The sequence below is a fragment of the Vulpes vulpes genome, chromosome X (genome assembly GCF_048418805.1).
Source record: "Vulpes vulpes isolate BD-2025 chromosome X, VulVul3, whole genome shotgun sequence".
NCBI classification, from domain to species: Eukaryota; Metazoa; Chordata; class Mammalia; order Carnivora; family Canidae; genus Vulpes; species Vulpes vulpes.
This window is the reverse complement of record NC_132796.1, coordinates 859,578-887,084: the sequence shown is the minus strand read 5'-3', so window position 1 is coordinate 887,084 and position 27,507 is coordinate 859,578. Positions and strand designations below refer to the sequence as shown.

General features: G+C 58.2%; 1 protein-coding gene across 2 annotated transcripts in view; it reads left to right on the top strand.

Annotated features, from left to right (window-relative positions):
* The first annotated feature begins 257 nt into the window (after positions 1–257).
* The window catches only part of P2RY8 (P2Y receptor family member 8), a 36,787-nt gene continuing 9,537 nt past the window's right edge, over positions 258–27,507 (top strand). Inside the window, exon 1 of one of the 2 annotated variants that reach the window (XM_072743875.1) lies at positions 258–405. The gene's annotated coding sequence lies outside the window, so the exon portion shown is untranslated. Of the gene's footprint in view, positions 406–16,860; positions 17,059–27,507 lie in introns of those variants that run through there. The other variant, XM_072743876.1, reaches the window with a different exon arrangement.

Sequence of the window (27,507 nt, the reverse complement as noted above, 5' to 3'; positions counted from 1 at the left end):
GGCTGCAGGGTCTCCCCGCCCTCTGGCGCGAGCTGCCCCCGCCTCCGGGGCTGCGGGGCCCGCACCCCGCGTCGGGCAGGGCGGCGGGGGAGCCTCCCGGGGGCCCGGCCCTCGACAGCGCGCACCGACGGTTCGTTGCACAGGAAATTTCAAAACGAGTTTCCTCTGTACCCACCCTGCCTGCCGGGCGGCTGCGCCCCGGGAGGTGGGAGGTGGGCTCCGCGGCGCATTTGCATTCGCCGCCGGCCCGGGGTGACGTGGGGCGGGAGCGCAGGCCGGGCCTCTGCTGACACGGGCCTTTCCAGGGGGCCGCCCCTCCGCCGGCGGCGGGCAGAATGAGGACGGCGGCTTCCTGAGTGCAGGCGCCGGCGCCCCGCGCCGCCGGGCGGCCCTCTGACACTGCAGGTGAGCCCGCGCTGCGCCCGCGCCGCCCGGGGGGCGAGGGGAGGCCCGGCGGCCCCGGCGGGGTGTCGGGGGCGCACCCGGGGCCGCGGCAGCCCCCCGCCGCGCTGCGCCCTGCCCTGGGGACCCGGTGCCGAACCGTTGGGCGCGGAAACTGCCCCCAGCAGCCACAGGGTGGAGGGCACCTGTCCGGGGGCGCAGCCTTGAACGCCACCGCCGGGTCCCTGCGGATCCCCCGAGGCAGTGGGTGTTGCAGCAGGTGCACAGCCGCCCTCCGCCCCCCAGCACCCTCCGCGTCTAGGCAGCAGGGAGTAGGGCGCCCCCCCACCCCCCCCCCCGCGCTCCTCCGCAGCGGGTCACACGGGAGGACGCCCAAGGCCACACCACGTGCTTCTCCGCGCAAACTGAACCCCGCTTCTGGGGGGGAGGAGAACCTGGTCGTGTTGCTGGTACAGTGCACGCCCTGGGCTGCGGAGACTGCAGGGACCCGGGGACCAGGCGCTCCCCCGTCGCCCCAGAAAGACGCCCATGGCGCGGGGAATGTGCCCTCCCCAGTCGCCTCGGGCACGCGCGGCCTCGGAGTCTGGGGTTTTTTAATGCTTGTTTTCTTTTTGGAGGTTTCCGCGCTGCCGGCATGGCCTTTCTGTGGCCACTGGCACACCCAGCGTGGGCGCAGGTGGAGGGGTGTGTCCCTGCCAAGGCTCCCAGTGCCGGTGATGGCGCCGGGGAGGATGGATGTGAGCCGCCGGAGGGTGCTGGGTTCTGCATGACGTCCCCAATATCTTGGCTGGGGCCCTGGCGCGGGGTGCGGGTAGGGCAGCTGGGCCCTCTGCAAGGCCCATCTGGGACCCGTGACCCAGGGTGCGGGTGGGGCAGTTGGGCCCACCGCAAGGCTCACTTGGGACCCCTGACCTGGGGCGTGGGTGGGGCAGCCGGGCCCTTGCAAGGCTCACCTGGGACCCCTGACCTGGGTGCAGGTGGGGCAGCTGAGCCCTCTGCAAGGCTCATCTGGAACCCCTGACCCAGAATGCGGGCGGGGCAGCTGGGCCCTCTGCCAGGCTCACCTGGGACCCCTGACCTGGGGCGTGGGTGGGGCAGCCGGGCCCTTGCAAGGCTCACCTGGGACCCCTGACCTGGGTGCAGGTGGGGCAGCTGAGCCCTCTGCAAGGCTCATCTGGAACCCCTGACCCAGAATGCGGGCGGGGCAGCTGGGCCCTCTGCAAGGCTCACCTGGGACCCCTGATCCAGGATGCGGGTGGGGCAGCGGGGCCCTCTGCAAGACTCACCTGGGACCCCTACCCAACCATTCACTGTGTTGTGTTCAGGACAAGGCAGTGGTGGGCAGGAAAGGACAGTTGGTGACAGGGTAGCAGGTAGCAGGTGGGTAAACACCACTCACTGCCCCCCTGGAGAACTCCTTGGCCGGGCAGGTGGGCCCTGCCATCGCCCCCCACCCTGGGGTGCTGTCCTCCGGCCCTGCCTGTGCCTCCTCTTGCTGTCACCACCGGCCGGCAATGTACCGCGACTGCGGGCTCCCCTTTCACATCCCCCTTCATGGCTCTGGAGCCGACGGGGTGGGTGGGCAGGATCTGGAGAGTCCCACGTGCACCTGCCACCACGCGCTGCCTCCCCGACTTGGAGCCCCCAGGAGGTGATCCCCACCTGCCACGGCCCCTCTTGTCTTCTCCCCCGGGGGCCGAGAACACCACGGGGAATCAAGACCCTGTGACCATGCTCAGGGAGCAGCTGCAGGGACGTCCCTGGGGACATTAATCTGGGCATTAAAGAAGTCGTCACGTGCCAGGCTCTGTGCGGTTTTGGGTGGAGGGGAAAAATTCAAAATATTGAGATGCAGACCTGGGCTCCAGATTGCAAGGTGCTGAGGTGGGAAGAAATCCAGGAGGGCTTCCCAGACGAGGAGGGCTTCCCTCGCCGGGTCCATGTGGCGCCAGGGATGTTGTGAATGGGAGCAGGGGCAGGGACCAGCTGTGTGTGTGTTCCGCGTGGGACTGGGGACGATCTCAAGAGGAAGGTGACGTTTTAGCACCCATCCTAGAAAAGCCACGGAAGCTTCCAGAATCAGGTCTCAGATACACACAGGACCAGGGCATGGTCTCTCTGATAGGGCACTGGTGGCATTCAGGCTGTGTTACTCTGTCGTGCACTGCAGGGCATTGGGTGGCGTCCCTGGTCTGCACTTGCCAGACACCAGTACCATTTCTTCCTCCCACATTGGGCTGTCCAGAAACATCTGCAGGCATTGTCCTATGTCCCCTGGAGTGAGAGGCTAAGTCGCGACTGGTCATGAACCACTGTGATACAGATGATAGATAGAGATGGGTAGGTGGGTGGACAGATCATAGATAGATATGGGTGGACAGGTGGACAGATAACTGGATGGATGGATGGATAGATGATGGATGGATAGACAACAGATAGATATGGATGGACAGTTGGGTGGATGGATGGACCGATGGAGGGATGGATAGAGGAAGGTATGGATGGAGGAATGAAAGAGTGGATGATGATGGGTGAATTCATGGATAAATGGAAGGAAGGAAGGAAGGATGGATGGATGGATGGATGGATGGATGCATGCATGGATGGATGGATAAAGGGTTGGGTGGATGGGTTGTTGGGTGAGTGCATGATCAATGGAAGGATGGATGGAAGGATGGATGGGTAGGTGGAGGGATGGATGGAGGGATAGAGGGCTGGATGGGAGGATGGATGGATGCATGGATGGATAAAGGGTTGGGTGGATGGGTTGCTGGGTGAGTGCATGGGTCAGTGGAAGGATGCATGGAGCACTGGGTGCATGGACCGATGAACCAAGAACAGACGTAGGTTGCCAGTCCCTCCGTTGGGATCTGTCTCTTACAGCAGCTGTGACAAATGAGCCCAGACTGGCGGCAGGAATACGGGAGACGCTCTGGCGCTCCGCACAGGCGATGGCCGCACAGCCTGCTGGGTGCACCCAAAGCCACGGCAGTGCGCGCTTTAATGTGGAGCGTTGTGTCTCGGTGTCCAAAAGAGAGGGCGGAAGAAAACAGCTGTCCGGTGCCCGTGCTCTTACTTCCTCGTCCCATGCTCTGCACGCTGTCTGCAGGACACACCGGCAGGGTGCTGGGTGGGTGCCCCGGGCTCTGACTCACGCTCACAGGAAGCTGGCGAAGGGGCGTTCCTGAAAGCCCCACCACAAGAGGCACGGCCCGGCTACGGCTGGCCGGTTTCCTTCCCTGAGCCCAGCCCCCTCCCAAATAAACACTGCCCTCGCCACGCCACGCGTAAGCGGGCGTGCAAACGGCGGCCCGGCCCAGTTTCTGCACGTGGGGTCTGTGCAGGGCGTCCTCCCGCCTGTGGTTTTCGTTTCTAGCTCCCGCCTTCCTTGCCGCTGGGTTCCCGCAGGCTGCTCTGCCCGGGTGGCAGGCCCTCTGCACGTCGCTGTCGGTGAAGACGGATCGTAGGGGAGAGAAGATGGGGGACCAGGGAGATTGTGAAGGGAGCGGAGAAATGTTGAGGGACGCAGACTTTTTGGGAACAGAACTAATTGGAGATGCGTGGTAAAGATCACGGCCCCGTGGTCCGCGTTCGGGGATCTCAGTGGGGTCACAGGGATGGGCTGAGCGCACTTTCCCTGAGCATGGTGACGGGCCACAGGGGTGCAGGCAGAGTGACCCCCCTCACAGCATTTGACCTAGACTCCAGCCCAACACAAGAATCGCCCTCAGATCCTCTTTCCCACTAAGAGTAGTTTCCATTTTGCTCATCACATCAGACAACTTCCTTAGTGCCTTGTACTTGTCCTCAGACTCCGGGAGGCAGGATGTCAACCCCAGGTCAGGTGCCCGGGACTTCCCGAACGGCACTTGGGGGACACGGGCCTGAGCCCCTACCTGGTGTCATGCCTTCGTGTCCACCAGGCGTGCACCAAATACCCCACCCGCCTTCTCTGCACCCACCCAGCAGCAGACTACAGACTCCACGCCATGCCCAGGCTCTGTGACCCCTTCTCCTGATCTAGGCGTGTGCAGTGGCCCCGGCACACTTGGGTACAACCCACCGTGTTACACCTCATGCACCCACATGGCACGCCCCACAACAGGTCCCCATACAAACACGGAGACCACAGGACGCAGCGATTCCATTCACAAGCACATACCCCAGACAATTCAAAACGGCCTCAAACAGGTGCTTCATCATGGTGGCATGGTTCCCACCACCAAGCGTAGGGGAAACCCAGACCCCCCATCAACGGAAGGAGGGATGAATATACGCAGAGAATGAATGGGGTGGGGCCGTGTATGACTGGGATATAAGTCAATCCTTATTGGTGCTGCTGGGAGGGGCAATGAGGACAGGGATGTCCTCATCCATTGGGGGGACCATAGCTAAACACCACAGGCAGACATTGATTCCTGACAGCTTTGGAGGCCGGAAACCTGAGGTCAGGGTGTGGCTGATTTTGTGTCTGGGGAAAGCCCACTTCCTGGTCGACAGTGACCTCTGTGCTGCCTGCTGCGGGAGGGAGGGTGGATACCAAGTGTCCACAGGAAGCACCAGTGGTGCCCTGATGTGGCCTGGGGATTAAACATAGGGAACTACTGTCCTAATGTTGGGGGCAGGGAGGCCAGCCACGTAGATTTGCCTGGGAATCAGGGGGTCCTAAGAAGCAGGACTTTGGGAGCCAGCATGGGGACAGTCCTGGCAAAATGCATTTGGGCACTGAGTGGTGGACCCCGAGAGCATGTGTCCATGTCCCAATCAGCCAGAAGCTATGGAGCTTATGTGGAAACAGGGTCTTTGCAGATGGGATGACGGGAAGGCTCTGAGATGAGGTCATCATGGATCAGGTGGCCCTAAAAGTGATGGGAGGGGGGTCCTTGTAAGACCCAGAGGAGGAGCCACGTGAGGATGGAGGCAGAGATGGGAGGTACAGATACAGGATAAGATTGGATAGATAGCTAGATAATAGGGAGATGGAGATGGAGAGCGAGATGCATAGGTAGATGGCTGGATGGATGGATGGTTGGATAGAGGGATGGATGGATAGATGGATGGATGGATGGGTGGATGGATGGATGGATGGAGGGAGGGATGGATGGAGGGATGGATAGAGGGATGGATGGATGGATGGATGGAGGGATGGATAGATGGATGGATGGAGGGATGGATGGATGGATGGATGGATAGATGGATGGATGGATGGAGGGATGGAGGGATGGAGGGATGGATGGATGGATGGATGGATGGATGGAGGGATGGATAGATGGATGGATGGAGGGATGGATAGATGGATGGATGGAGGGATGGATGGATGGAGGGATGGATGGATAGATGGATGGAGGGATGGAGGGATGGAGGGATGGATGGATGGATGGATGGATGGATGGAGGGATGGATAGATGGATGGATGGAGGGATGGATAGATGGATGGATGGAGGGATGGATGGATGGAGGGATGGATGGATGGATGGATGGAGGGATGGAGGGATGGATGGATGGATGGAGGGATGGATGGATGGATGGAGGGATGGAGGGATGGATGGATGGATGGAGGGATAGATGGATGGATGGATGCATGCATGGATGGATGGATGGAGGGATGGAGGGATGGATAGATGGATGGATGGATGCATGGATGGATGGAGGGATGGAGGGATGGATAGATGGATGGATGGAGGGATGGATGGAGGGATGGAGGGATGGAGGGATGGATGGATGGAGGGATGGAGGGATGGATGGAGGGATGGAGGGATGGATGGATGGAGGGATGGATTAATAGACAGTCGCTCATGCTAGACAAGGACTTCTAGCCTCACCAGTGCTGACATCTGGGGCTGGATGCTTCTCTGGTGTGGGCGTCCTGGGCACTGTGGGATGCTGAGCAGTATCTCTGGTCCCAGGACCACCCCCCATTCCAGTGTGACCAGCAGAAATTGCTGTGGACATTGCAGAGCATGCACTGGGGGCCCAGTCACCCCACACTGAACCTGGTCAGGCAGGCACATTGGCTACATCTTATGGGCCGACCACCCACATCGTTGAGGGACAGTGGCTTCTCCTTGGGGTCTTGGGAACATCCAATGATACTGAGAAGAAAAATCCACACACGTTTCGAATGCAGTGTGTTAGCACCGAGGCCAGCCTGGGTGTGTGTGGGGGGGTTTCCTCCCCGAAGCCCCAGGGTGTCTGTCTGGGACTCTGTGATGAGGATGGATCAGGAACAGCCTCTGAGCTCATGTGAAGCCCAGGATGTGGTACATGGGGACCACGCGCCCCCTGGATGGCCCCTCCATGGACCACACATGGTGTGGCCTCTCCATAAGCAGGTGTGTGCAAGGTGGGGCCTGCCGTGAGTTTGTGTCTTCCGTGCAGATCCTCAAACACCACCAGCTGTGCATCTGACCACGGCCACACCATGACCTAAGGCTTAACCTCTATTTCCTCTTCCGTGACACGACAAAAATACTATTCTCTCCCCTGCTCTCGTGGGTGCCGTGCTCACACACAGGCCCCAGGTGACATAGGCTGCGCAGATACCCTGCAAATGACATGCCCTTGAGCGACAGGAGAGGACTCAGCTTGGCAGCTTCGGGCTGTGGCTTCACCCAACGTCGGCTCAGCACTCCGTGTGATGCGTATATGGTTACTCCGTGGGGCCTTGTGAGTGAAATCTGCTCTGTGGCTCCATCACGGAAAAACACGTCAAGTTAGGGAACAAGCATTATTAGCTCCGTGACTGGCTTCTGGTATCAAAGCTGGGCGGGTGCCCGGGTTTTCACACCACAACCTGGTTTGGTGAGCGACGGACTGGGGCTGATGCTCTGAAGGACTCAAGCGAGTCAAGGTGATTCCACCATGGCCTCAAGCACGTGCCCAGGGCCTCCTCCATCTCCCCACCTTCTGGACCCTCCTGACTCTGCTCAGGAGCAGGTGGTGGGTTGCATCTGGAGAACGGCCTCCAGGCCCCTGCTGGTGGTGGGACGGAGTTCCCGGGATGTTCTGACTGGAACCAGGGACCCAGTCCCTGAACTATTCCCAAGACCAAGGTGTCCATCTCCTTGGGCTGGCCCACCCCTTGGGGCCCCGGGTCTCTGATGCTTCTGGCAAGGTTGCATCTGCACATCTGCCTACAGCTCATCTGGGTTGAACTGCCCTGATTCATGCCAGGCGCTTCCACGTCTGGCCTCCACGTGGAGACTGGTCGTTGAACATCCTTGGGTCTTCCTGGAGGGGGGATGTGCAGTTCATAGGCTACGTGGGCTGTGTCTTTGGAGCGAAGGGGGTCTTAGAAGTAGGAGAGAGAAAGGCATTCACCTTCTGCATGGGAAAAAATTAGGATCAGCACCTAGGGTGTTGCTGCTCGGGGGGTTGTGTATTGATGGACAGTCTCAACAGACGTAGACTGGGGTGGTTGATTTTTTTGTGTGAACATGACCTCGGGGTGCGTCTGGGTGTGTCTGGGTGAGAGGAGCCTTGCATCAGGGGACTGAGTAGGGCAGACGGCCTTCCCTAGGATGTGTGGGCCGTGTGCAATCCTGCAATCCTTTCCCAGTCCGCGGAGAACAGAGGGTGGGTGAAGGAGAATCAGCTCCCTCTGCCTCACTGCCTCCATTTGGGATGTGTGTCCTCTCCTGCCTTCAGAGCGGGGTGTTCCCAGTCTGCTTTTCCTGGGCCTCCTGCTGCAGACAGGAGACCGTGGGGCTTCTCACCCTCCAGAATCATGTGAGCCAATGCCTTTAAGAAATCTCTTCCTATATATGTAAATGTGTGTGTCTCCTACTGTTTCTCTGGGGAATGCTGGCTCACACAAGAGGCAGAGGATGGGAAGATGGATGGACGGATGGATGGATGGATGGATGGATGGATGGATAGATGGTGGTGGATGAGTGGAAAGTTGGATGGATATGATGGATGGATCGATGGATCAATGGATGGATCAATGGATGGATCAACGAATATGATGGATGGATGGATAGATAAGAGATTATGGATGGATATGATGGATGGATGGATGGATGGATGGATGATGGATCAATGAATGGATCAATGGATGGATCAATGGATATGATGAATGAATGGATGGATAGATAAGAGATTATGGATGGATGGATGGATAGATAGCATGGATGGATGGATGGGTAGATTGATGGATGGATGGATGGATGGATGGATGGATCAATGGATGAAAATGATGGATAGATGGATACATGCTAGATAATGGATAGATAGATAGGTAGATGGTAGATGGAAAGATCTGTATCTACCCCAAGGACAGACAGATAAAGAAAAAGAGATATTTTAAGGAATGGACTCATAGGACTGTGGAGGCCGGCAAGTCTGAAGTCTGCAGGGTCGACCAGCAGGCTGGGCCCCAGGGAAACGCGGATGCTGCATCCTGAGTTCACGTGAAAGACACATGGACACAGATTTCCCGCTTTGTCAGAGCTGGTCCGTCTGTTTCCTCCGATGGCCTTCAATTGATCAGACAAGGGCCACCTGTTCCCAAGAAGGAGGGCCGCCTGCCTTCCTCGACGTCCGCCGATTGAAATGCTAATCCCATCCAGACGAAATGCCCACGGCAACCTGTAGACTCGAGTCTGACCACAGATGTGGATACCGTGGTGCCGCCACGTGGACACACACCCTGTCACGTGGCAGAGAGGCAACATGGCTTGTTATGTTTTGGTTTTCGCACTCACCTTTGTGTGAATGTAGCCTCTCATTTCTCACCCCCCCCCCCAGTTTTATTGAGATATAACTGACACCTAATGATGCGTGAGCCACAGGTGGACAACCTAATAATACGGCGTGTGACATGCACATTCGAAGCTTAGTTTGAATCGATAAACACGGTTTTCTGTTATTCAGGTTCGGAGGGAATAAGAAAGAACCTCCGGATAGTTTACGGGGTGAAAGAAAGACGACGGCAGACGTCTCCTCTTGCATTTTCTTAATCTAACTCGTGATCGTCTGAGCTTCTTCCCTGGAAACCAAAGTGACATCTTTCATGACGTCCGCAGAAACTCATCAGAGGTATCAGGACACGGCGGCTCGAGTTTTCAATTTTCTTTCTTGGGGTGAATGTTGTGAAATCCAGCAAGTAGGGTATGAAATGTGGTTGCAAAGACCCCAAAGATGAACAGAGGGGCCCACTGCCCACCGTGGGATCCTCATCGCTGTCGTCGCATAGAGATAAAGATCTGCTTCTCATGATATTATCAGTTTTGCAACACTCAACCCAGTGGCCTCCACACGACCCAGGAAACCCAGCCCCTGTCCTGCCTCGGAGAGGCCCTACGGTTCATGGTGTGAGGTGGGGTGTGAGGTTGTGCATCGGCAGGAGCACACGCCACCCTGGTAGGAAGATGCGTGCGCATGGGGAAGTGATGGGTTCCTCATTAGGCAGCGAGCTCACAGAACAAGGTGTCTACTTCGAGAGGTACCAGGCCAACGTGTGAACGCAGAAAGGTCGCCCTTGTGGAAACGGGACCGAGTTATTTTTTTTTTTAATTTTTTTGTTTATTTATTTATGATAGTCATAGAGAGAGAGAGAGAGGCAGAGACACAGGCGGAGGGAGAAGCAGGCTCCATGCACCGGGAGCCCGATGTGGGATTCGATCCCGGGTCTCCAGGATCGCGCCCTGGGCCAAAGGCAGGCGCCAAACCGCTGCGCCACCCAGGGATCCCGGGACCGGGTTATTATGGGGTGAATTCCATCCCTGGAGAATTCAGCAGTTGGAGGCCTCACCCCGAGACTCAGGATAGGACCCCAGTCATAGGGGTGTTGCAGGTGTCATTAGGTAAAACGAGGTCACCGTGGAGTATGGTGGGTCCCTACTCTGATATGACCGGTGTCCTTATAAAAGGGAGAAATTTGGACGCAGACCCAGAGGAATGACCACGGGAGGACACAGGGAGAAGTTGGGGTCTACACGTCAAGGAGAGAGACCTCAAGAGGAACCAGCCTCGCCCCCCACCCTAGATCTCAGACCCTCAGCCTCCAAGACGGGGAGACACAAGTATCATCGGCTCATTCTTCCATGAGAAAATAAGTCGCAGATGCAGGTAGTCTTTGTAGTAACCGCAGGAAGCCCGTACCGTCGGGACGAGTTCCTACACGGCGTCAGGACGCCAACCACCGTGGTTTTCTTCTCTGCTTCCTGCCCCCAACCTGCGAGTTCTCAGAAGTGGAGACCAGTCCCTCAGAGGAGAAAACACCACCGGCGTCTGGGGGAGGATGGCCTGTCTCCCCTGTAGCCCTCGTTGGCCTGCGGGCCTCAGTGTGGTGTGTGGACGGCTTTGGCGGGGGGCGGGGGGGGACTTGCGGTGTCCAGAACCACCTCCAGCTGGGGCCTTGTAGGGACAGACGGATGGGCACGCACTGCTCCATGGCATCGGGTCTCCCGTCAGCTATCCAATGGGGTGCCCCAGGGGTCAGAAGCCATGATGAGGATTATATGGACAGGCCTCAGGCCTCAGGCCTGGATTTCCTTATCTAAATGCTGGACCCCACGGGCGTAAGGATCAGCTCTGCCCAGTCGCCAAAGAGGGGGTCTGCTGGGTCTGCAGCAAACCTCACACATTTCAAAGGCTTGAACGCTTTCCCTATGTGGCTTTCCCACCCCGACTGAGCTGGAAACCGTTAACAAACGGCTGACCCTAGAGTCTTCCACTGCTGGACCCTTCTGAGTAACCCTCAGGCCAAAAATGGTGATAAAACCTGGAAGGATTTTTGAATGATTGGCGTCGCCGGCAGACACAGCCCCAGAGGTGCCCACATCCTCGTCCCCACGTGGTAGGGACAATGCTGTAGGCGCCTCCGGGATCTGGAAAAGGCGGGGAAATGGATTTTTCCCTTAGCACAGCCACGAGGAACCAGCTCTGCCAACGCGTCAATGTGCAGCTGGGGAAACGGATGTGGGGTTCCGGCCACGACGAGGGCAAGAGCACAGACGTCTGCCGTGTGAAGCCTGTGGTGGTTGTTACAGTGTGAGGGTCACGCACGGGATGATTAAGACCCAGGGCATCAAAGCACCTCGTGGGTGGAACCAAAGCGGGGAACAGAGGCAAATTCGTAGCCTCGAATCCATACGTGACACAAGAAGAAAGATCTCCGTGCTCACGGCCCAAGATTCCATCTGAAGGACCTAGAAAGGACGAGCTGAATCCAAAATAAGGGAGAAAGAAGGAAATGATGAGGGGCACCTGGGTGGCTCAGTGGCCGAGCATCCGCTTTTGGCTCAGGTCATGACCCTGGAGTCCTGGGATCGAGTCCCACGTTAGGTTCCCCGCAGGGAGCCTGCTTCTCCCTCTGCCTGTGTCTCTACGTCTCTCTGTGTCTCTCATGAATAAATAAATTTTTTAAAAAAGGGGAAATGATGAAATGACATCAGTAAAACTGGGGGGGGGGGGAAACATGTACAGAATGGGAGGAAAAAATACGTGGGGCTTATCCTATAGCTGTGGGATCCCGGGTTGGGGTAACGCTGGCGCCCGCTGCACAGGGTTGTTTTAAGGGCTCACCTCAGCTGCACCCGCTGGGAAGTGGCTGCCAAACGCCCACCATTTCCCATCAGTCCCGGCAGAGCCAGCGCCGCCTCGGGTCGCGGAATCACCTTCTGAAAGCAGCGCTCGTTTGCCCCCAACGGCGTCGCGGCCACGTGTCGGCCTCCCGGGCAGACCCGTCAGAACCAGGGAGCAGCTAAACTCAACAGAACAAAACGAAGATTCCCGACACACGTGTGAGATCCCCAGCCCCGCGGTTAAGTTCCATCGGGTCACGGATCACTGAACGCGCGGCTGCGAGCCCCGAGCTGCCTTCGGTAACGACTGGGCGCCCGGCGTCGCCGTAGGTAGGAAGGTTAGCGGGGGGGATTGTTGGGGGAGCGGAAGTTCTCGGGCCCCCAGTGGTCTGGGGGGGCTGCGGCGAGGTGGGGGCGGGCACATTCCCGGCGAGATGCTCCCCGTTGGTTGCAAAGACCGTTCGGCCGGGATGGCCGTGAGCTCCGGGTTCCCCCGCCTTGCACACGGACCCTGAAGCCCGGAGCACCCCGTCACCCAGATCGCCCTTCTGGAAAACACAAAAGCCCGTTGGAGGTTGTCTGACCTGACGCCCGCGCGGCCGCCTACAAACCAAGGCCGCCTCTCCCAGCGCTGCGCCCTCCCGGCTCGGAGTCTCCGTGTCTCTGTGTGCGAAGACTGAGGGCGCAAGGGGTCGGAGATGCCCAGGGCACCCGGGATCTCGCCCCCGTTGGGGAGGGGGCAGCGTGCTGGGGAGGGGGGTGGCGAGGACACAGCTCGTTTTAGATCAGCTGGTGACAACCGAGATAAGGCGGTTTCTTTTCCGAGCGACGTGGGACTGAAACGCGAGCTCCGAAAGTGGTAAATTCTCCGTGAAGAAGAGGAGAAACCCGACTAGGACGCGTCCCCCGGCGGCCCCGGAGGAGATGCCCAGCTCACTCATATCCTACACCAGGACCCCGAAATGTGAAGGATCCCGCGTCGCGGTCCTGGGGGCACCTGTGTCGATGGCCGGGGAAGTGACTCGTGCACAGGCCTGCGCAGGGGAAGCTCTGGATTCACGGGAGGCTGACGACAAAACGGACATTTTCCCTTTAAAATCCCTTTAAAATCCCTTTAAAATCCCTTTAAAATCCTCCATCCTTCCCGTCCCAGAGAGGGAAGAGCTGCCAGTTGGACGCACGGACACTTTTCAACGTGGCAGGACCATTTGCCACCGGTTTGTGGATTCATGGCGGGGAATCCCACAGATTGTGCACGATTTCCGCACCCCCTGCAGGTGGACGTGTCACCCCACGACTTGGCCAAGACGTTGCTGGAGCAAGTCGTGGAGGCTCCGCACGGGGACACCGAGTCCTCCTCCTGGGCGTGCCGGCTGCAGCGCCGAAGGGACGTGGACAGGAGCTGAAGCTGCGCCTTTCGCGGGGCGACGTTCCGTGTTATTCCGAGTGTGGGAAAACCTTGGCCGCAGTCCAAGCTCGTTTGGGAAGTGACATCGGCGACGTTTCTCACCACCGGGTCTCATCGTGGCGGGTCAGAGCATGGGATGTATTCACGTCCCTCGCATCAGCGGGACCACGATGTCTGCCGACTCAGAAGCAGCCTTTGAGCCCGGAGGCCGGCCCGGCGGACAGGAAGCGAAACACACGCGTGCACACCTGCTTTTACGGCTGTGACTTGCACGGGGTCAGAGACCAAAGCCTTTCAGGCACGTCCCTAAGACGACACTAGGCTCAGAACGTGCAGACGCAGGGATCACGCTTCCGGGGCCCCAGGCGTCCCCGGGCTGCTGCTGCGTCCCTCCCGTCCCGGCCGCCATCGTCACGGGGCCCCTTCTCTGTGTCTCTCCTCCTATTGATGTTACAAGGACACCTGCCATTGGACTTGTAAGGACCACGCGACCCAGGGTGAGCTCATCCCGGGTCCGTGAGTTCATCGCATCTGCAAAGAGCCCCCCGCCCAGTTCCCCAGTAAAGCCCCATCCACAGGCTCCGGGGGTCGGGATGGGCACAGGTCCTTTTGGGGTCACCCTCCCACCACATTGGAGGCGCTGAATGAGGGCTTGCTGGGTGGACGCGGTGAGCGGGGTCTGGTTCCTCGCAGGGCCACGGGCTGTCCCACAGGGGGGACCCCCGGTTGGGTCCAAGGCGTGGGCAGAGCAAGAGGTGCAGAGCCGCCCAGCAGGGTGCATGTGGGGGAAACAGCCAGGGCTGGTGAAGGTGAGCAGAAAGAGGAACCGGCCCCAGGTGGGGCCCGTTGTCCCCAACAGCAGCCCCAGGTTGGGGTGGGGGAGGGAGCCAGAGCGGAGCAGATGAGAACATGGATACGTGGACCCGTGGTGTTTGCCGTGGGCACGCGGCGGCGACGGCCCCGCCAGCCTAGAAAAGGCTTCCCGGGCAAATACAGAAGTGAAACCCTAACAGAAGTATGGGGACGGGCAAGCTCCCTCCCCCGGCGGGACGCTGCCCGCGACTCCCGACACCTCCACCACCTGCAGTGTCGCCCCGGGAATCACCATGCAGGCCCCCCACAAACACACACTCACAAGGCGGGAGGGGAGAGCTGACCGCGACCCCCCAACCCCGCCGGCCCCAGGACACACGCACACACCCCACGCCGGGTCCCTGCACCCCCCGGGGCTGGTGAAAACCTCAGGTCGAAACCCCCCGCCCGCATCCCGCAGGACAGAAGCGAGAGCTGGGCGCCCCCGCCCCACTGGACGGCAGCTGGGAAGGCCCCGAGGTCGGGATCACTTCCCTCCCGCCGGGGACATCCCGCTCACGTCGGGGGGAGGAGGTGTGACCAGCCTGGCCCTGCCGCCGGGGACTCTCTGGGCTCACCCTGAAAGTCCCTGCTCCCGGGAAGCCCCTGGGCGCCCACAATGTGGGGCCCTGACTCCCTGGGTGTACTGCGAGGCCTGCCCTGGGCGACACCTGCTGAGGACACCCGCGGTGCCTCGCGTCCGGGTTTCGTCTGGGAACTGCAAGCTGCACCTAACCCTCAAAAAGAGCACCCGGAGCATTTAGGTTTTTTCCCCGTCCCGCCCACATCTGCGACTTGCAGGGACTGCGTGGACCACATGCGAGGCACCCGCTGTTCCCATCAGGGCGCTCGGCGGCTCCTCATCCCCCCTGGGGCCCGCCATGCGCGGACCTGACAGCGCCTGGGGCCCCATATACGTGGGATCACACAGGGTCTGGGCCGTGTCACCAAGCGCCACGTCCCGAGGATGCAGTGACGTCATAGCAGGTGCAGGATCACAGCAGGTGCGGAGCATCCTTCGTTTTGAAGGCGGCGTCACCATCCACATCCACCGGGCGCGCGCGCACGCGGACCACGTCCGGCGTATCGGGCGCTCAAAGGATCTTCAAAGCAGAGCGACCCCGGCGTCCGGGGACCCCAGTGCTGCGGACACACCCTGAAGAATCGAACTCGACACCCCGCGGGTTCCTGACCCCGCTACGACCAGGAGTGAGGACGCGCCACGTGCGCAGCGGGGATGAGCAGGTGCGCAAATCCTCCGCGGCGCGCGCAGCCTCCCGCTGAACATCGGGTCCTCCGCAGCCAGGCTGTCCCCGGGCTTCCTACGGGGCCCTCAACCCCATCTGTGGCCCTACAACCTGCAGGGCACGCGGGCAGGCCGCGCTGCGACCCCAACACCTCGAAACCCGCATGTGCCGTGGTCTCAGCCCGGGAACCGCACCCCAGCGCGCGCGTCCCGCAGGCGAATCCCCGGGGCCCAGGTTCGGATGCTTTGCAAACGGAGGGGTTGGGGCGTTTGTGGACGATATTGGGGGGTTGCCAGCCGTATGCTGGTCGGCTGACCCGCGTGGAGGTGGGCAGGTGCCCCTGGGTCGGCCCGGCCGCGCGGACCGTGCATCACGGGGCCTTTGTGGGGCAAGAGCGGCAGGAGAGAGAAAGTCAGGGTGGCGACCTCGGGGCGCTCGGCAGGCTCAGCGGACGGCGGAGGGACACGGGGCCCGGAGGCGCCGGCGTCCAGGTGCCCAGCGCGCCCGTGGATTGGAGCCCGGGGAGCCCCGCGTGGGGCTTTGCACGCAGGGCGGCGGGAGAGCACAGGTGCGCGCTGCAGGCTGCAGGCCGCACCCGCGCCGACCCCCCTCCCCGCTGCGTTGGGCGAGGGGAGCATCACACGTGTCACGGAGGCACCAACAGGTGTCCCCGTCCGTCCCTGGGGCAGCGGCGGCTCCGTTCCTGGGTGCCGGGTGGGGGGAGGCTCGTGCCTGAAGCGCGGAGCGCATCCCGCACGTCTCCGAGGGCAGCCAGGCTCGCGCTCACCCCACGCGCCATCCCCTGCAGGTGCTCATGCGTGCGCACACCTGGGGCGGCTTGGGCAGCGGAGATTTAGGGATCCTGGGCCCACACGCGCGGTCTGAGGTCCGCGGGGTGTAGACGCCGCGTGCTCACGGGGGTGTCTCCCCCGTTCCTATAAGGACCCCATTGCTCTGGGGTCAGGGCCACCCTGCTGACCTCCTTGTGCCCTCGCCGCCTCTCTAGTGACCCCGCTCGCGCATCCAATCCCCCCTGAGGCTGCCAGCCCTAAGGGGGGCGACAGGGTTCAGCTGCCCACTTGGGAATCCCACGCGGCCGGCTGAGCTCTTCCGCAGCCAAGTGGACACATCTGTGTGAAAAGTGGAGCAAAAGCGAGCGGTTTTAGACGTGTTCTGCGCGTGCGCCCCGGACAACTCCACTGAAACCTTATTTTTCATCACTTTTTTTTAAACTTGCATATAAAAAAAATATGCAAAACCCCCTGCAGTGACCCAGGGCACCCTGTCCCCCCCCCGCCCCCCCCATGTGCCGCCCACGGGAGTCGCTGTGAAAAAGAGGAAGTTTTTCCATGCCCTGCGGTTGTGCCCCAGGGCTCCGCCTTTCATGAACTTTTTGCGACGAATTAAATCTCCAGATGACAAGCTGCCGTTAGCAGCAGCCGGCTGGGTCCCCCCCCGAGAGGATTGGGGACCCTGTCGCGGTCTCTGGGGGGGACGGACAGCAGGGCCCGGTGGCCGCGCGTCCTTCTGCAAGGTGACAGCCGCCTCTGCAGCCGCCGGAGGGTCCGCAGCGCTCGGTGCACACAAGCCCCACGGGGTCAGCTCGCCCAGGACTGTCGCCGTAAGTCGTGGGGGCCTTGCCACCGGGAGACCGCCCCGCCACGGGGACCCCCTAGAGACTCTGCCGGCGCCCGGGGCCACAGCCCAGAGCCTCCCCGGTGCACCTGCCGGATGCTGCGGGATGGCGCGGTGTCCGTGGGGCACGGGGGCTCCAGAGTCACCCCCTCACATCCTGCGACCGCGCGCCCCTCGGCCCGTGTGACCCTTGTCCCAACACCTGCCTTCCGGCCTTTCTTCTTCTTTCTGTCTCTCTTTCCTTTTCTCTCTTTCCCTCTTATTTCTTTCTGGTTTTGGTTTCACCAGGGCGGGGGGGATGTTGTTTTCGACTTTTGCACATCGTGCTGAGGCGGAGGGCGGGCGGGTGGCCGTGGGGGCCGCGGCCACGGGGGCTGGGTCCTGAGCGCTGTCACGAGGCAGGTGCTGGGGCCCTGGTGGCCAAGGCCACGACCCTTGGGATCTGCCCAGATCTGGCCCAAAGTGAACAGAGGGCGAGGTGGGGGCCTCAGGCAGGGGCATGGATGTGCACCCAGGGCGTCGGGGCGGGCGCGGTGGGCTGCTCTGGAATCCTGTTCCCGACGTGAGGAGACCCGGCTCCCCGGGCACGAGCACCAGGCTTGCGGTCGCTCACAACACGCTTGACTCCTGCCGTCTCGGGTCCAGAGGAAACTGTCAAAGGGGGTAACTGGAAACGCGGTGGGCATCAGGTGTGGCTGGATCCAGCACAGCAGTGGTGCTCAGCGCCTGCTCTGTCACCTCCGCTGTTTCAGCCCGGAACCGTCCCCGTCTGTCATGTGGGGGGGGGGGGCAGTCCAGGCGCCCGGTGTGGACAGACACGGGGCCCTGACTGGCTGGACCCACCCCAGAGAGAGCAGATTGCAAATGGGAAAGACACCCCTCCTCCCAGGGCGCCTTGAGGTGGAGGGTTCCCAGGTGTCCCCGCAGCAGGGGGATGACAGGAAAGGGCCCCAGGAGTCCCTGCAGAGGGCGATATGACAGGGAGGGGACCCAGCTGTCTCTGCAGCAGGGGGACATGACGGAGATGGGACTCTGGTGTCACTGCAGCACAGGGACATGAGAGGAGAGGACCCTGGTGTCCCTGCAGCAAGGAGACATGAGGGAGAAGGGACTCAGGTGTCCTTGCAGCAGGGGGACATTAGGGGAAGGGACTCAGGTGTCACTGCAGCAGGGCGATGACAAGAAGGGGCCCCAGGAGTCCCTGCAGCAGGGGAACATGAGGGGAAGGGACCCAGGTGTCCCTGCAGCAGGAGGACATTAGGGGGAGGAGACCCAGGTGTCCCTGCAGCAGGAAGACATTAGGGGAGGGGACCCAGGTGTCCCTGCAGAAGGGGGACCTGAGGGGAGGGGAGGACCCAGGTGCCCCTGCAGCAGGGGCACATTAGGGGAGGGGACCCAGGTGTCCCTGCAGAAGGGGAGCCTGAGGGGAGGGGACCCAGGTGTCACAGCAGCAGGGGGACATTCGGGGAGGGGACCCAGGTGTCCCTGCAGAAGGGGGACCTGAGGGGAGGGAACCCAAGTGTCCCTGCAGCAGGGGGACATTAGGGGAGGGGACTCAGGTGTCCTTGCAGCAGGTGGACAGCAGACAGAGTTCAAAGAGCTGGGGCTGCCGTCCCAGGGTGCTCGGAGGTGCTGGGCGAACGTGCCTAGGGCCATCCCTCCGTTCATCCATCACGCCCTCACGCTTCCTGTGTCCCTCTCTCATTCTGTCCCCCGCCCAACCCCCCCCCCTCGCCATCTCCCTCATGCTAGAGATGGTGCCATGTGGCCTGCACTCCCCCATTCTGCATTTAGGGAGAAGGCCCCGTGTGTCCGTGTCTAAAGTCAGGACAGAGCTGTCACCGGCCAGGCCTGGAGGGGAGCCTGAGCCAGCGGCATCACTTCCGTGCCACGTGCACGGGTGTCAGAGAGGACAGGGCGCACGCGGGCCGGCGGGGAGGGACCCCAGGCCCGTGCCCGTGGAGCGGTGATGGGCTGCGTTGGCACAGGAACGGCAGGGAGACGGTGGTGCCTCGGGGAGCAGGTCCCCCCGGGGAGGGCCTACAGCGCATCTCGGCCCCGGGCCACCACGGTGCGCGAGGGAGGCATCCAGCGTGTCCTGTGCGCCCGAGGTGGAAGCTGGGAACATCCCTCGCGACGTGTGTTCAGAGCCGCTGTGCACGGACCGGCCTCACTGCTTCCCCCCAGGGACGTGCCAGCAGAAGGCCCGTGGGCTCCCCCAAGCCTTTCTGCATGTGCACGAGGCTGGGGACCCCCGGGGGGCCTCCCCAAACAAGGGGACGCTGCTCACCCCCTCCGCTCTCGTGTCTCCGTGTTCTGACTTGTGCCCCCGCCCGGGGTTCGCACCCTGAAGCTGGACACGGCGCACGGGCAGAGCTGAGACGGGACGGCGTGCCGGGCTCACGCATCACTGCGCAGGGCGTGCGGGATTCTCCACCCGAGGAGGGGAGACGTGCGCCTGTGTCCTAGAGGCGCGTGTTGTGAGGACGGCTCTAGCAGAACGGGTTTGCAAGCTCTGCACGGGCCGGCGCTCCGCCCCAGCCTTCCCGTCACCCCGAGACCCGTGCCAGGAAGGTGGCTGTCTGTGGCCTTGGGATTGAAGGAAATGAGAACAACAGAGCCCCCTGGGAACCTCGAACCCGTAAACACTGGCTTCCTGGGAGAAAGTGTTGTGTAATGAGTGAAGGTGGCTGTTGTCACCCCTTCCTCTTTGCTCAGGTCACACCACGGGTTCAACTGGCCGCGGTGACCACAGGCCAGGACACGTGGGCGGTCAGCTCCAGACACCTCAGCAGTGACTGGCAGGGTGGGGACGCCTGAGCAAAGAGAGGGAAGTCTCAGAGGGGCAAACCGGGGGTGGGGGGAGCGGTGAGCAGGGAGCCAGGAGGACCCGGGCGCGAGAGCCCGCTAGGACACAGGGAAGTTAAACCTTAATGTCCTCAGGCTTCTCCCCACCGCCGTGCGTGAGGCATTTGTCTGTATCGAGATATAATCCACACGGCACACAAGCAACCTGTTAAAGTAGACAATTCAGAGGCATTCAGTACATTCACGACGGAGTACAGCCACCACCTGTATCGCGTTCCAGAACATTCTCCTCCGCAGGGAGACCCCATCCCCACAGTGCAGTCCCCTCCCCCTCTTTCTTGGAAGCCCCAGGTGACCACCAATCTGCTCTCTCTCTGTGGGTTTCCCTGTCCTGGACGTTTCATGTAAATAGGATGACACAGAGTGTGGCCTTTAGCGACTGCTTATCTCCCTGAGCATCGTCTTTTCCAGGTCCAATCATGTGGTAGCAGGTGTCGGAGCATCACCCCTTTTTCATGGCTGGGTCATATTCCATTGTGTGCATGGACCGTCTTCTGCTCATGCATCCACCCGTTGATCGAAATTTGGGTTGTTTCCACCTTTTGGCTGGTTTGAATCGTGCTGTTATGCTCATGGGCCTACATGTTTGTGTGGGGACACATGGTCTTCATTTCTCTTGGGGTTTACGCAGGAGCAGAACTGCTAAGTGATAGGTAGGTAGGTAGGTAGGTAGGTAGATAGATGATAGATAACATATAGGTGGACAGATGGACTGATGGATAATAGATGGATGGCTAGATAGATACACAAATCCATAGATTGGATGGATGGATGAACAGATGGATGATGGTTAGATGGATGGAGATGATATAGATAGATAGATAGATAGATAGATAGATAGATAGATAGATAGATATAGATGGGTAGATAAATGGACTGATGGATGAGGGATGGATGGAAAGAGATGGTAGATGTTGGAGATAGATAAATAAATTATAAATTTTTTTTAAATTTTATTTATTTATGATAGTCACACACAGAGAGAGAGAGAGGCAGAGACACAGGCAGAGGGAGAAGCAGGCTCCATGCACCAGGAGCCCGATGTGGGATTCGATCCCGGGTCTCCAGGATCACGCCCTGGGCCAAAGGCAGGCGCTAAACCGCTGCACCACCCAGGGATCCCTAGATAAATAAATTAGATACACAGAAGATGGATGGATAGATAGATACATATGGATGGGTAGATGGATGGATGATGGATGGAGATGACAGATATGTATATACATAAATATATAGATGGACTGATGGATGGATGATTATGATGGATGAATGGAGATGATTGATGGATGGATGATGGATGGATGGATGATGGATGATGGATGGATGATGAATAGTGAATGAATGGAGATGATAGATGATTGGGTGGATGGATGGATGGATGGATGGATGGATGGATGGATGGATGATGGATGATGAATGAATGAAGATGATTGATGGATGGATGATGGATGGATGATGAATAGTGAATGAATGGAGATGATAGATGATTGAGTGGATGGATGGATGGATGGATGATGATGGATGATGAATGAATGGAGATGATGGACGGATGGATGGATGGGCAGAGATGACAGGTAGATGATACACAGGTCACACATATCGGTGCATAGATGCATGCACAGTCTACATAGGCGGGTGGGAACATCCACGTGGAACACTTCCCCCTCCACTGCCTTTGCTTCAATGCACCGTTCACCATCTTACTTGAGGAAGAGCTCACTTGCTCATAGAACCCTCCTTCATAAGGAGCCGGCCCTGCTGACACCTGATTTGGGACTCCTGGCCTCCAGAGCTGGAACAGAGAACATTCCTATTGTTTTAAATTCCCAACTTGTGGTCCCATGTTGCCGCAGGCACAGAAAAGCAATACGGTCCCATCCTCCACAGTGGAAACTGGGCTCACAGAGGGCGGTTCCTGCCCAGGGCCATCCAGCTCCCACTGGAAGAGCTGGGTCTTGAACCCAGGTCTCACTAACCACATCCCCTCCCAGGCTAGGCTCTCATCACTAGGCCATCACGCCCCCCATGGGACACACCACACCATAGGGCAGGCCATTAACTTCACATGGAAAAAACCATAAATGGGTCTACGTGGGGGATTTCCCCCTCCCCCACCCCCAAGTCACCCAAGTTTTCCTTCCATTCATGTCACGAGCCTGCTTGTTTGATGAGACAATAAACATCTCATTTCATATCAATTTTACCTGTGGAGGGGGGACCTGCAGATGAGCTTCAATTAACAAGTGAGGTCTCTCTTAAGCAGGATGATGAATTGTGCATTGAAGGGAGGCAAGGGAGGGAAACTATGTGAGGCAGACGTGCCTCCCTCCTCATCTCTTTGTCTGGACAGTCCATCTGTGTGTCTATCACCTACCTGTCTACCTGTGCCATCATCCACCCGCCCGTCATCGATCAGCTATCCACCCATCCACCTACCTGTCCATCTATGTCTGTCTGTTATCTATGCCTCTATATCTATCCATCTGTCCTTATCTATTCTTTTCCATCCGTCCATGGATCCTCTTATCCATTCATCCATCTGTTCTTTATCTATCGTCTATCCATCCATCCATCCATCCGTCATATCTACTCATCAATCCATCTCTCCATCTATATCTATCTGTTATCTATGTTTGCATATGTCTATCCATCTATTCTTATCCATCCATCATCTATCTATCATCTATCTATCTACCTATCTATCCATCCATCCATCTTGTATCTATCACCTATCCTCTACCTATCAATCATCTATCATCCATCCAACTGCACCAATGATCTATTTACCTCTCTACCTGACCCCAGGTTCCCGCAGTCATCTATCTGTCTCTATTGTCTATATATTGATCTGCACACATACCTGGTGCCTTCTTTAAAAGGCCCTTCTCGGGATCCCTGGGTGGCGCAGCGGTTTAGCGCCTGCCTTTGGCCCAGGGCGCGATCCTGGAGACCCAGGATCGAATCCCACATCGGGCTCTCGGTGCATAGAGCCTGCTTCTCCCTCTGCCTATGTCTCTGCCTCTCTCTCTCTCTGTGACTATCATAAATAAATAAAAAATAAAATAAAAAAAATAAAAATCAAAGGCCCTTCTCTGGAAGCCAAGCCCTTCCTGACATCACCCGGGGTGCACCTGTGTCATCTCCATCGGCATGTTGGGCAGCTCTTTAATCCGCTAGAGACAGGTCCCCACTCTATGTGGAAAGCAGGAAAACGTGCACATACCCAGGGCATGTCACCCAGAATGGCTCCTGTCCCTGGGGGTTTGAGTCAGGAGGACAAGGGAAGGGACCCATCCCCGGGGTCAGGCAGGCGTGAGACCCTCGGGACGACTTGGTCTCTCCTCAAACGTCCGTTGGGCTGCTTTTCCCTTTGGCAGCTTTGCAGCCCACGTTGCTGCAAAGTGGACGCGTACCGTGAACCCAGGTGTGGTGAAACTCTTGCAGGGCACGTCGATCTGTTAACCGAGAGCAAAGATTTCAATCCCCGTGGTTGAAGAGAGGGCAGCTTCAGTCAAGTTGACCGCGTGCGCACCGACCCCTCCGTCCACGGGCTCATTCTGCAAAAACCCCCTCTGACACATTCACCCAGTTGCGTTTGTGGTTCGGTTGTGGTAGGAAGTGCCCGAAATTCCTGTTATGTGCTGCTTGCAAAGTGCTATTTCCTGGCAGCTCACCCCCTGCCCCAGGCCGGCCGGGTTTTCTTTCACGGAATGCGTCTTCACGTTAATTAATGCCTGCATGCAGCGGCTTCCTGCCTCACAGACAGAGGCTGCTTTGGCAGGTGCCGCTCAGACGGCCCGGCTGAGGAACGTGTGCGTAGGGGGTGCGGCTTGAAAGTGGAAAAGAATTAAAAAAAAAAAAAAAAAAAAAAAGCAACAATGTCAGGCAAGCAGAAAGCAAGGGGCTGGTTGCATTTCAGAGAATCGGGTCTCTGGCTGGCGAGGTCGCCCTCCGGTCGTGTCCCACCCTGGGAAAAAAAGACGCAGAAGGCAGGAAGGATTGCGATCGCGGCTGCTACGTTGCATGAGGTGTAGATTAAAATCTGCACAGTCCACACGCGTGTAGACAGACCTCGGCATGCAAATCACCCGTCACGGACGGCGCGCTCCGGGTTGTGCAATGCAGAGGGAAATAGGAGAACAGAGAGCGACCAGACCGTCACGTGAGCGTGTGTGCTTAGTGGGGACGATTCCTGCACCGTGATCTGAGCAGACGGCCGGGCCCGCGTCCCCCACCCCCCGCCCTCACCCGCCAGCTGTCCCCACGACTGCCGCTCTTTCACCCCTTTGAAGTCTCAGATCAGACTGTTCTCCGGGAGGCGAGGCGGCGGCAAACGTGAGACCCGAGTCCACAAAGATCGGGGACCTGGAGGGGGGGAGGCACGGGCTGTACCCTGTCACACTCAGAGAAGCGCCCGTCACAGCCCACAAAGTGACCGGGAGGCCGCCGGCAAGGCACAGGCCTGCACAAGGCCCCTCACGTGCGGACCACCGTTCCGCAGCCTCCTGACCCCAGGCATTCGGATACCCCGTCTCATGGGGGTGTTCATGTGATGCTCCCTGGGGGCCTGGGGGGCACCTTTCCAGAGGCCTTCGTGCCATCATATGGCTTCTTTGCCGAGCTGTCATGCAGATCTTTTGCACATTTTCAGATGGGGTCACATGGGGCCATTTCTTCTCTTATCATTGACTTTTAATAATTCTTTGTATATTATAGATAGACATACAGACAGACAGACAGATAGACTGCTTATTTTTAGATGTGTCTCTGGCAGATATTTTCTCTAAAATATGTTGCGTGTTGTCTTCACGTGCTCTTGACATTATCCTTTCTTCATTTTGATCAAGTCCGGCCTATCCGTTAGCTTTCTCATGCATCGTGCCTTTGGCGTTCCGTCTAAAAGGCGACCGCCGTGCCCGAGATGATCTGGATTCTCTTTTCTTTTGGAGAACTTTTGTAGTTTTGTATTTTGCACTCAGGTCTGTGACCCATTTTAAGTTCTTTCCCCCCCCCCCCCCCCAAAGGATGTAAGATCTGTGTCTATATTCTTGGGTTTTTGGTTTTATTTTTTTTAAGTTTTGGGGTTTTGTATGTGGATGTCCAGTTACTCCAGCAACATCTGTTGAAGAAATTATCTTTGCTCTAGTGGATTGCCCTGGCTTTTTGGTCAAAGATGAGTTGACTCTATTGATGGGGCTGTTTCTGGGCCCTCGTTCTACTCCATTGATCTATTGGTGTCTTCTTCTGAGAATATCACCTTGTATTCACTGCTGTTGCTTTATAGTAAGTCGTGAAATCATGCTTTTCCTTCAACATTGTTGCCTCTCCAGGTCAACCCTAGGGTCGGTTGGTCAATGTCCACGTCTGGTAAGGAGGTGTTGGGTTTGCAGGTATCTCTCCTCTCTCCTACACAGGCTGTAGCACCTTAAGGTGATGGCTTACAACCCCAGTTGGGGGAACAGACAAGCTCAGATGGGCCAGTGAGCTCAGGCATCTCTCGGGTACCATTAGTTTCTGATTTTATCTTGTGTTTTCCTAGATCCCATTTGCTCAGCACACACCAGGCTGGGGTGAGGTGCACACATGATGACAATCCCTCTGTCTGACAGCACACAGGGAACAATTATAACACACTTGGGCAGCAGCCCGAGGATGACAACGGGAAACTAAAAACTGTTAAAGCAGTCAGAAAAGAGGAAGGAGAATATTTTATAGTTACAGCATGGGAAAGACATATTTCATACAAGATAGTCGGTACTTAAACCTGAGAAAGGTATAAAATATAGAAGGCATCGTGGGAAAGATTTTGTGACATAGGGATATAAAATGTTAATGCAACATGAAACCACCAACAAAATGGGTGGGTGGATGGATGGATGAATAGGTGGATGGATAGAGAGATGATAGATAGATAGATAGATGATATGGATGGATGGATGGATGGTTGGATGGATGGATGGATGGATGGATGGATGGATGGATGGATGGTTGGATGGATGGATGGATGGATGGATGGATGGATGGTTGGATGGATGGGTGGATGGATGGGTGGATGGATGGATAGATTGTTAGATGTATAGATGCATAAGTAGATGGATGGATGGATAGATAGATGATATAGATGGATAGATGCCTGGATGGTTGAACTGACGAGTAGATTGTTGGATGGATGGATGGATGGATGGATGGATGGATGGATGAATGGATAGATGGATAAATAGATTGTTGGATGGATAGATAGATGATAGAAAATATGAATGGATGGTTGGATGGATGGATGGGTGGGGTGGACCAATGGATGTATTGAAGATAAGAATGGATCATTGGATGGATGAATGGATGGATGGAGGGATGGATGGATAGATGGATGGATGAAGGGAGAGAGAAAAGGAGACAGGGACGGATGGATGGATAGATAGATGACCCAGGGGTGGGTCCTGCATCAACCCTATCTCTGCCTCCATCTCCACATGGCGTCCTCCCCACGTGCCTGTCTGTGTCCAGACTTCCCCCTTTGCATCGAGACGCCAGGCATACTGGAGTCTGGTCCCATCGTAATTGGACAACTTGCAAAGTCTCTTTCTAACGAAGGTCACATACTTTCTGAGGTCCGGGGAATTAGGACTTCAACACATGCATTTGGGGGAGGCACCTTTCAGCCCACGACAACCGCAGACTTTCTTGTGTCTTTGGTGAGTGGCCCATGGTTGACCAGAAAACCCAGCAGCTTCCTCTCCTGAATCACATGACAGACATTGGGCATGCCTCGGGGTTTGGGCAAGAAGGTGGTGTCCCAGACGAGGCTGGTGAGGGGGTACACAGCTTCCCGAGGGCCACGTGTCAATGCCCAGAACCTCTGGGTGTCACGGTCAGATTCCAAACCCCAGGCTGGGCGTCCCGAGGCCTCTCGGCACTGGCGGGGCCATCGCTGTAGCCGGGAGCACGGCCCTCGGGTGCTCCGAGGGTCAGCAGCAGTTGGCTGCACCCAGTTGGCTGGGTCTCGGAGGGTGGCTCTCATGCTGATGACGCCTCAAGAGAAGTCACTCCTGACGGACGCTTCTGTCTGTCCGTTGAAGGTGGAGGACCCAGAAAATACTACAAACAGCTCTTAGGAATATTCTCCTCCTTGACACCTCGTACGGTGGGCTGAATGGGGGCCCCCAAAGACGTGGCCCCCAGAACCTGGGAATGTGATTTGTTTGGAAATAGGGTGTTTGCAGATGGGATGACATGAAGGCTCTGAGACGAGGTGGCCCTACGTCCAGCGACACGGGTCCTTGGAAAAGACAGAGGAGGAGCCGCAGACACAGAGGAGGAGCCCCGTGAGGATGGAGGCAGAGACGGGAGGGACGCGGCCACCAGCCCGGGGACGCCTGGGGCCCCAGACGCTGGCAGAGGCGGGAAGGACCCTCCCCGGAGCCTCCGGAGGGAGCACAGCCCTGCCCCACTGCAGCTCCGACTTCTGGTCTCCAGAGCTGGGGAGGATGAATACCCGTTCAAAAGCCACCATGCGTGTGGATCCTCAACGGCACCACGTGAGGGCTGCCAAGAACCAAGACACCCCGAA